This window comes from Crocuta crocuta, unplaced genomic scaffold, assembly GCF_008692635.1.
Source record: "Crocuta crocuta isolate KB4526 unplaced genomic scaffold, BGI_CrCroc_1.0 scaffold290, whole genome shotgun sequence".
Lineage (NCBI taxonomy): Eukaryota > Metazoa > Chordata > Mammalia > Carnivora > Hyaenidae > Crocuta > Crocuta crocuta.
This window is the reverse complement of record NW_027527429.1, coordinates 3,677,401-3,687,941: the sequence shown is the minus strand read 5'-3', so window position 1 is coordinate 3,687,941 and position 10,541 is coordinate 3,677,401. Positions and strand designations below refer to the sequence as shown.

Below are 10,541 nucleotides of genomic sequence, written 5' to 3'. Positions count from 1 at the left end.
ACATACATGCACACACGCAGTGGGATACTACAGAGCAAGGGAAAGAGAGTCACAAACATAATACTAAGTGGAAGACGTCAGATACAAAAAGGATACTGTAAGTTTCATTTACATAACGTTTAAAATAGGCGCAAAAAGCTAACTTCAGAACAAACACAACGTGTAGTCGTCGGGAGAGCGCCCTCCACTGGGCAGGAAGGGAGCAGTGAATGGGAGGGCATCGGGGAAGCTGGTGTGTTCTGTTTTTTGGTCCAGGGGTTGGGGGGAGGTGGGGCTGACTAAAAATGTGTGTTCACTTTGCAAAAGTTCATCCAGTCGTTCACTTCGTTTACTCTTCCAATAGATTTTTAGTGTAGTTAAAAAATCGATTGAGAGCAATCTTAAATTTTTTTTAATGTTTATTTATTTTGAGAGTGTGAGAGAAGGAGGGACAGAGGGAGAAGGAGACACAGAATGGGAAGCAGGCTCCAGGCTCTGAGCTGTTAGCACAGAGCCCAACTCAGGACTTGAACTCAGGAGCTGCAAGATCATGACCTGAGTTAAAGTCGGATGCTTAAGTGACTGAGCCATCCAGGGGTCCCTTGTTTACTTTTCTGATAAATTTTTATAGAAATTAAGACACTTATTGAGAACAATCTTTTAAAATGATCTTCAACTCAAAGCAAGACATTTACTTTAAACACAATCTAAAACGTTAAGCTTTTCTTTAGCTGTTAACTGTCTTCTGTTTTTCATTAGGTCTATGAATTTTGCCCCCTAAAGGGGGCGCCCTCATCAAGCATGCATCTGGGCACCTAGGCATGGCCAGCGGAGGGGCATCACTTGGCAAGCCCATGTAGAGATGCTTGTTTAGGCAGGTGCGGAAGAAGGGCAGCCAACGGGGTACCCAGGGCTCCCCCCATCATGGTTTTGAAACCCAATATCCTCCTCTACAAAATAGAGTTACCCCCACGTCACCCTGAAGCAGCCTGCAGGTCACACCACCTGGTGTGCACGCCTGCACAGACATCAGAGAGGGAGGTACGCTCACAAACCCACTCAACAGACAGGTCTCTCTTGTGATCTCTGCTTTTGCTCCTTCGAAGGTATTTGACCTTTGGATATCTGCCTCTTTCTCTAAAGTTTACTAATTTACTTATTTATTTTGAGAGAGAGAGAGAGAGCAGAGATGGGGAGGAGAGAGAGAGAGAGAGAGAGAGAGAGAGAGAATCCGAAGTGGGCTCTCCGCACCAGCAGCACANAGTTTACTAATTTACTTATTTATTTTGAGAGAGAGAGAGAGAGCAGAGATGGGGAGGAGAGAGAGAGAGAGAGAGAGAGAGAGAGAGAATCCAAAGTGGGCTCTCCGCACCAACAGCACAGAGCCCAAAGCAGGGCTTGAACTCACAAACCATGAGATCATGACCTGAGCTGAAACCAAGAGTCAGAGGCTTAACCCACAGAGCCGCCCGGGAGCCCCTGCTCTTTTCTTCAACAATAATATTTCCAGACCTGAACATAGTCCACCAGATGGAGTCAGGAGCCCGGAAGGAGGTGGGCATGGCATCAGGGGGCAGGTCTATGCTGGTTGCTATGGCGACATTTAAATTCTCCCATCACCTATTTTCTGCCAGTTATACAAATTCAGGGTCTTGTTCCTATTTTCCAAATATACTAGGCAGAATTCAGGTAAAGAGAATGAGGTGAAGGCTTGATACATGGAGCTGAGGCAAGTTTTCAGTTACAAAGCTCAATGGAGATCTTACAGATGTGTCTGCCATCAGTTACACATGTAGACTCTTCGTGTTTATTTTGGTCCTTTCCAAGTTGTAGGAACAGAAAACTGTGAGAACCATTTTCTCTGAAAGGCCGGTGTGAACCTTGTGATCCCACAGCCTCACAACCTCCTATGCGTTCCCTTGCACCCTCTGGGCTTTATCTGCCTGGTGCAGGCTTTATCCTAGCGACCGTCAGGCACATGGGCTTTCATGTCTGGCTTTCCATATAAAACACTACATCATATGTCATTCTATTATGGTCATAGGCGAGTCATAATTATTCTAATTGTGTGGGGAGGACAGCATTTCAAAAGTTTTAAAGGAATTTGTTAAGATAACAAATAAGTCACCCAAGGCCGTGTTCGAGCTTCTCGCTCCCGAATCTAAAAGCCACCAGTGGCTTTGCTATGCTCTGGAATAAGACCAGACCTCAGTGCTTGGTGGAGCCCCTAGCCACATCCCCACCTGCTGCCCATCCCTCTGCAGCGGCCAGGACCCCAGGTTCCTCTTCTGGCTCACAGAAGGCACACGGCGAGACCTCAGAACAAACATCACTGCCTCAAGAGGGCCATTCTTTTTTTGTTTGTCAATTTTTTAAATGCTTCTTTATTTCTGAGAGACAGAAAGAGTGCAAGTGGGGGAGGGGCAGAGAGAGAGGGAGACACAGGATCCGAAGCAGCTCCAGTCTCTGAGCTGTCAGCACAGAGCCTGATGCAGGGGTTGAAACCACAAGCCATGAGATCATGACCTGAGCTGAAGTCAGACACTTAACCGACTGAGCCAGCCAGGCGCCCCTAAAGAGGGCCGTTCTTGACTCCCATCCAGGCAGAGTTGGGGACCAGGTCTATGTGCCCTCCTGGGAGCCTGGATTTTACTACACATCACAGCAAGTAATCGCATTGTTATCTGGGGGGCTGTGAGCTTACTACTACTCTCTCTACTTGCAAATGGCAAACCACACAGCATGGGTCCCCACCACCTTGAATGATTCTGACATTTAGCAGCACTTTTCTGACCAGCAGAATGAGCTTGTTACCCCAACACGAGAACATTTTTATCTTGTACATGTGCTTCCCTCTGATCTTTGTTTATGTGCGTATGTAACTTCTACAAACCTGCAATCTGTATGTTCGTCATTTTATGTTAAAGGACCTTTTTAAAGTTAAAACACCCGTGAACCTACTGAAATCATCAGCTGACCTCACTCCATGGACGGGCAGAGAGTTTACTGAGGTGAAGCTCTTGCACAGTCAGAAGATGAGCTGTGAGCAGGGCAGCTGGGGCAGCAGACGGGCGGGATGGGGGGGTCCCTGCACGTGCCCGGAGCAGACTGTCCCTCAGAGCACTCTGTACATGGTCTGCCTGCCACTGTGTCCGAAAGCTGAGCTCCATTCTCAGACACCTCAGAGGCTATCGGCACTGTGTCTGTGGATGAACCGATTTCACTTAATTTCATGCACACAAAGCCGAAGGCACAGTGCGGTTGCACTTGAACGTGATAACAAATCATTAACTGCACTCTTACACATCAAAACTGGGCTTACCACAGCTTTTTGGAGAGCCTGCATGTCAGGGTGGGCTTCTTCATGGATGCAGTGGTGCAGAAAGCAAGGCTTATTCAAGTTTCTATAAACTCGGAAAAGGTGCACTTTGGGATCTTCTGTATAGAACCTGGGGTTATGATCCCATTTTAAGGGTGAACAGGCCCTATTTAAAAAAAATTTTTTTAATGTTTATTTATTTCTGAGAGAGTACANAAAGGTGCACTTTGGGATCTTCTGTATAGAACCTGGGGTTATGATCCCATTTTAAGGGTGAACAGGCCCTATTTAAAAAAATTTTTTTAATGTTTATTTATTTCTGAGAGACAGAGTACAAGTGGGGGGGGGGGCAGAGAGAGAGGGAGACATAGAATCTGAAGCAGCTCCAGGCTCTGAGCTGTCAGCACAGAGCCTGACACGGGGCTGGAACCCACAAACCGAAAGATCATGACCTGAGTCGAAGTCAGACGTTTAACCAACTGAGCCACCCAGGCACCCCTATTTTTAAGCCAGCAATCTTTGGGTCCACTCTGCCTCTTCCGACACTTCAGACCAGACACAGAGACATGTTAGTGAGAGGTGCAGGGCAGCAGTTACTGGTCGTCCCTCATCAGTGACCTTGGACTGACCCGGAAACCCTGGGGAACCACTCTAAGGGCTCTTACGAAGCGTGTGTGGTCTCCCCAGTAAACTTGAAAACAAAAGACAAACAAAGCCTTGACATACTCAAGGGGGCATCTGAATTGGTAGCGGGTTTTGACGCGAGCACGTTCAAAGGGAAATCCGCTTGGCATCTACCCGGGGGAGTTCTTGCAGTGAATGGGAGCTGTCTGTTCAGGATCTCAAAACCCCGTTCTTTTACCCCCGACTGTCCACATTTTCTCCATACGCTGCATCATTTTAGTGGGATGATCGTGCATTGTTTTTAACATGCACTTGTCTTTATTCCCACAGGAAAGAGCATAATAAACAGAAAGCAGGTCTTTTTACCATGCAGAAGACAGGCCACAGAATTAAGTCTACCCCGGATGTTCTAACTTGAAGCCCCGTGACTTTGAGCATGAAGGGCCCCGATGAAAATAAGAAACAGAAACAATAACGCAAGCACAGAGCCAGGTCTGGATATCTGACACCAGATAATGGATTTAATGAATTTTTTCCCAGGACGTGGCGGACTGTTTGTCTCGGATAAATTGACTGGCTGCTTTGGCCTGATACAGACAGCCTTGAATATCAGATTCAGTTTGTGTAATCAACCAAATGACCATTTCACCTCTCTTTCCCTGTCCACAATGCCTTGCTTCTCCCAATTCTGCACCCCATTCACAGTGGGAGGGGTGTCAGGGCCAGAACATGAGCGTTGCGTCAGAAGGCCTGTGTGATACCAGCTGGGCGATTTACCACGGGTTTGACCCTGCGCCAGGCCTGATCCTTCTTTGCAAAGTGGAGACGGCGTCAACCCCGATGAGCACGAGGAGCTGTTACAAGAATCGGAGTGCGTGGGTGTGACACAGCAACCAAAGGAAGCCTAAGTCACTATCCAGAAGGCATTTAAAAATGATTCTTCAATTTCTATTTCTGCCGCATGCTGTGTACCTTAAATGGATTAGAACTCTTTAGGGCAGGGGCCGAGTCACGTTCATCTTTTTCCTGGAAAAAGATATTCTGTAGATATTTGCTGAATTCAATCATAATCTCTGGCAACTCATTGAAAGTAATCATTGGCTCGGCAGGAAATCAGCAAGCCCAGGTTCACTCATTCCAGGGCTTTGCGCTGCTTGGTGTTTTCTTCTTGGTTTATTTGTTTTCTTGCTTCCTCCTCAAGAACAAAAGTGCCTCAGGCATGGTAGGCACCCAACACATACTATTAACTGGCACAGACTTTCATTTGAATCCCTAACTGTAGAAGCCACAAGTGCCTTTGCCAATGCTCCGCGTAACCATCATTGGTCTGTTCTTCTAATTTCATCGCTGGTTTATAAGTTTGGGATACAGCACAGGACCCATAATGTGTGTTCCCAACTTAATGAAAGAACACCTACCATGTTTACTTACATTGTTAACCTTCTTTACCCAGGTTTGTCTTAAGAAAGTATTCTCTGAGCCTAAGCTAGCAGCTGACAGGAAAAGGTATTAAAAAAAAAACAAAAAACAAAAACAGAACAAAGGGGCGCCTGGGTGGCTCAGTCAGTTAAGCATCCAACTCTTGATTTTGGCTCATCTCATGATTTCACAGTTTGTAGGATCAAGCCCTGCATCAGGCTCTGTGCTGACAACACAGAGCATCCTTGGGATTCTCTCTCTCCCTCTCTCTCTCTGCCCTTCCCCTGCTCTCTCTCTCTTTCTCTCTCTCTGTCTCTCTGACCCCAAATAAATAAATAAACATTTAAAAATCTGGAACAGTGAGATAATCACTTCTTGTATCTGTCTGGCAAGGTTATAAAGGAAGATACTCCTGAGTGTTAGCCAAGGTAGAAGAAAATTCAGACACTTAACGTTGATAGGAGTGTTAACTGGTATAAGATTCTGAAAGGTAATTTAAGAAGTTGTGGTAAAATCTACTTAAAACTGTATACATTTGCACCATGAACTTCTGTTTCTAGACATTATGGCCAGGGATCAGCAAATATGTGCAAAAACATTCATGAAGAGAGGATTATGATTTGTGGCTAAGTGAGGAATGTATTCACAAAATGGCGCACATGTTTTATCTTTCATGAAAACTGAGTTCCAGACCCACTGCTTTCTGTTGAACAGCTTTTCAGAGTACTTTTTCAATGGTGAGTCATTGTAGGCTGGTGGGATCATGGATAATGTTTTTCTTTGTTTATCTACAGTTCTTGTATTTTCTATAATAAATACCTATTATGGGCAAAAAAAAAAAAAAAATCAGAGTGTAGAAGGAACCAGATCTTCTAAGACTCCACATTAGCTTTTGCTACAGGCATCATTGACAAATTACACATTGTTGACTCTAGCATGAGTTGCTGCAAGGTACACAATGGCAGCTACTAACTGTAGAACAGTAAATATTTACATAATGCAGAGGCCAGTGGGGAGAGCACATGCATGAGGGGCCATCGGAGGAATGTTATATTTACACTGAATGCGGTTGAAGGAAGTTGGTTAGGAAGTCAGGAAGGGAAGAGGAGGAAATATTTGATTGCGAGAGAGGCTGCATTTGAAGATGTGGAATGGTGCCAGTTTACTGTGAGGATTTCCTAAGGCTTATCTGAACCCTCTATTCCCTCCTTAAGATGGAGATTTCCATCCATGGCCATATTCTTGGGCCTTATCTCCCTCGTTTCTTTCTGAATATCTGCCAAGATCTGAAATGAATAGTTAGGAGGGAGACGCTTTCTGGCAAGCTGGCAAATGTGAGGCCCACACAGTGCCACGTTCTGTGCTACCTGACAGGCCGCTCTCATCCGTCACAGCTGTCTGGTCAACCGAGATGAGTAGCGAGAGGCTACTGAGAAATCAGAAAGGAAGGACAGTGTTGAAAACATCCAACTACTTAAAAAAACAAACAAAAAGCCAAAAACAACTATCTTCGTATTTCTGTTCGGTTTAAAAGTCCTCTTCTTATCAAAAAATATCTTGTATAGAGTACCTGGAACATAATAGACATCCAATAAGTATTCATGGGGTGAGTAAGTGGATCAGAGTGGAAATGAATGCAGTTGGAGAGACTCGTCAGTGTTTTGCATACCGTTCTAGCCATAAAAGTAACATGGCGGGTCATTACACCACAGCCCTGGGGAACTGGACCCACATTTTTTGAATTTCTGCACGTCTGAGGCCCGATCCGTGGCTACTTTCTCAGAGGAAATGAGAACACATAGACAAGATACCTGAGGATGAAGGTGGTGTATTGTAGGATTAATATTAAAATGACATGAACCACGATGCGAAGTCGGTGTGGGCTGAAAGGCGCAGAGATTCTGCGAAAGAGGTGGACTTGGGGTGAACCTCAAAGGATTGGCAGAATTGAGGGAACAGGGATGAGGAAGAGCTCCCAGGAGACGGGAATCGGGGACAGGCCCGGAGAGGCGGAGATGGGGGCAGACTGCTCAGGGAACAGGTGACCACAGACATTCTGTTAAAGATGGGTAGAGCCAAATCAGAATTTGACCCATGACATGGGAGTAAGGAATGTCACATTTCATTATTTTTATAACTCGGATAAATCTCTCAGCCCTGGGGTTGGCAAGAATTTGAGATGTGGCCATTTATTCCCAAGCCGCTCCCCATCGCCAGGCCTGTTCACTGTCTATGTGGCCCCGGTGTCTATGTGGGGGGGACGCAGTTAAGAATGCCGGCCCCTTTCCTCTCAGGTTCAGCCTCCCTCCACCGTGCTGTCTGATGTGACATGGCTTAGTCTGCTTCTGTGGGGCTCAGTGCTATGCTATGTCCTCCTCCAGACACCCTGGAGCTGCCCGGGAGCCTCTGGACGTGGAGGGCTGGGTTGTCTTCTCCTTCTTCACTCTCGTGCATTCAACTTTTTCCGCCGTGTCCTTCTCTCGTAATCTCTCGAGTGTGGACTCTCTGGGGTCTCTTTCCCGCTGCCCCAGGTTCTTATTCCTGGAAAGGTGGTCCTTATTTTGGCCTAGCCAACGCCTACTCATGCCTTGAGTCGCAGTGGATTGCCACCTCTCAGAAGCCCTGTCTGGAGCCACCACCCCCAATTCACAGTGCCTGCACTTGCGTCTCCGTCCCTTGTTAGATTCTATATCCTTCAACTGCACCCCAACCACAGGCAGCTTGTGCAATGAACTCTGAGGAGCGAGATGGTCCCCGCGCCGTGCTGAGGACCCTGTAGACGTGGCAGACAGTGACTTGTGGTCGCCCCGGAGTGACGGCAGCCCACCTTACTTTCATCACTGTCCCAGTCTAGGGGGTGGGCCGAGAAGAGGGCGAGGGGGCCCTGAAGCAGGCCATGAGGCCCCACGTGATGAGGACCTAGAAAGGTAAAGGAAAAACGACATCGAGGGATATCTCAAGCCCTCCCCACCCCCATCTCGGTGGAGGCTGGTCAAACTGGCTGCAAATGGATCAGCAAACAGAACTAGCGTTGGCCGAACCTTTCCTGTGTCTCTACCACCAGTAGAGTGAACCAGGTGTGAGTGCATTCGCAGGGCTTACTTCCTGTCTCCCGTAAGCTTTGGCAAAGGCTGATAATTTCGTGTCTTACAGATAGTTTTGTTGACTCCACTGTAGAGAGAAGTTTATCATTTTTCCTAAAGAACAATGACTCTGATGGGGATGAGGTTGAGTAAACATTTATTTATCTCCTGTTTCCATAGGACAGACGGAGAAGGAGTTTTATGCTCAGGGAAAAGAAGAGACTTTCAAGGCCCAGGTCGGGGGATATTGTTGCCGATTCCTGCTCAGTGCCGCGCTGTTAACCAGATGGTAGCTGTCTTGTTTCAATGTCCTCCGTGGGACATCTGAGGGGACAGCGTAGGAACCAGGTTTGGAGCACTGCCCAGCGGCTATTCTGCCGTGACGAGTGTTGAGGCTTTTCCGGGGCAAGGGTCCCTGCGTTCAACTGTCCCCGCACCCAGTGTGTTAAGAGGTTTAATCTGTGTCTGCACAATGCACGTAAGCTCCAGTCTATGATGAATCTACTAGCATTCGGCTCCTGTCCAATTAGGAAGAATAAAATGTGTTGTGTAAATGCAGCTTATTTACCTTGCACAGTGCGATTGAATTGCAGATACGCCACATTGTCAAAGAGCGTGGGACATGTCCTTACCGCCATCCTTGAAAACGGATGCCCCTGGTACGTGACAAAGGTCAGCAAATGGGAACAGGGGCGTGACTTAACTCTTTGAACTTTCTCGTATCATTTGCAGTAAGATATAAACAGCTAAAGACGGAATTTAAAAACCAAAAAGGCAAACGATATTCATTAAGGTGGAATCCTGGTTCGCCTTTGAGACAGGAACGGCCCCCCTTCGTTCGGGTCTCCCGTTCGGGGAGTCTGTTTGTGCAGCACCTTCAGGCTGGATGTGGGGGCCCGGGCCCCTGCTTCCGATGTTTCCATTTTGGAATCGGCTCGTGCATCTTGTGCTCAGGCCTTGTCTTTTCAATTGCCGTCCAGATGCAAAGGCGGCTCGTCACAGCCAAAAAGCTGCAGAGACAAGATCGGACAGAACTGAGGGCCCCGCAGACAGAACCTCAGCCCCGTAGGTGCCCCCCCTCGGGAGAGGCCCCCCCACTCGAATGTTCCCGCCCCCCTCCTTGGGCCACAGCTTCCTTTCCTAGGGGAGGCCGCAGAGGCAGTCGGACTTGATTTCTTTTTCAGGGTCTGACACGAGCCATTTGAGCTCTTCCTTCCCAGAGTCACTTCTCACCCTGTGTCCTGATGAGGCACTGTAATATATTTTATTCTACTTTATTTTATCCTATTTTATTGGATTCTATTTTATTTTAATCCGTTTTATTTTATTCTATTTTATTTCATTCTATTTTATTTTATTCTATTTATTTCATTCTATTTTAGTTTATTCAATTTATTTCATTCTCTTATCTTATCTTATCTTACCTCACCGTGGTAAGAACACTTCACATGAGATGGACTCTCTTAACAGGTATCTCGGGGTAAACGCTGGACTGTTCTCTCCGGGCTCCGAGCCGCACAGCGAGCTGCTGGAAGTTACTCCCCCTGCAGAGCTGCACACCCNTGGCCGGTGGGCGGGGGCCGCTCAGGGTTTGTCCTTGTGACGGCTCCTCTCGCCCCGCGTCACCCCGGGCCCCGTGCTGTTGCGCGTGGCAGGACTTCCTTCCGGTGTAAACCCGAGTAGGGTCCACGGTGGGCCTGCGACGCGGTTTTCCCATCCGTGCGTCNTCAGGGTGAAGCATCTGCCTCCTCTGTTGGCCCCAGCCTGGGACACGGCCTGTGAGCTGCTGCCAAACCTAACTCTGTAGGGGCCGCGCTGTCCTGTGAAGCTGACGCTTAGTGGTGCAGAGCTCCCCACCCCCTCCCTTCATTTGTCGTCCTGCTCCTTAAAAGCCCGTGCACCCCGCTGACACCGAACCGGGCTCCACCCCGGAAACTCAAGGCCCATGCAGGCCACCAGACTCCCTCTCCTCTGTCCCCTGGGCCGTGTCTGCCCAGTCCTGTGCCCCTGAGCCCCCTCAGGAGCCCACGTGTCGCTCCTCCATCCTTTCTCTCCGACACCCTTCCCCCGCTGTCCTTGACCGTTTACGGAATCTGGATCTGTAACAAATTACTTGC

General features: G+C 47.8%; 1 long non-coding RNA gene across 1 annotated transcript; it reads right to left on the bottom strand.

Moving 5' to 3' along the window:
* Nucleotides 1-8,564: 8,564 nt before the first annotated feature.
* On the bottom strand, nt 8,565-9,975 carry LOC144227172 (uncharacterized). The gene is made up of 2 exons (XR_013333862.1): nt 9,849-9,975; nt 8,565-9,434 (listed from the first exon to the last, which is right to left on the bottom strand). It is a non-coding gene; the product is annotated as an uncharacterized LOC144227172 (long non-coding RNA).
* Between the last annotated feature and the right edge of the window lie 566 nt (nt 9,976-10,541).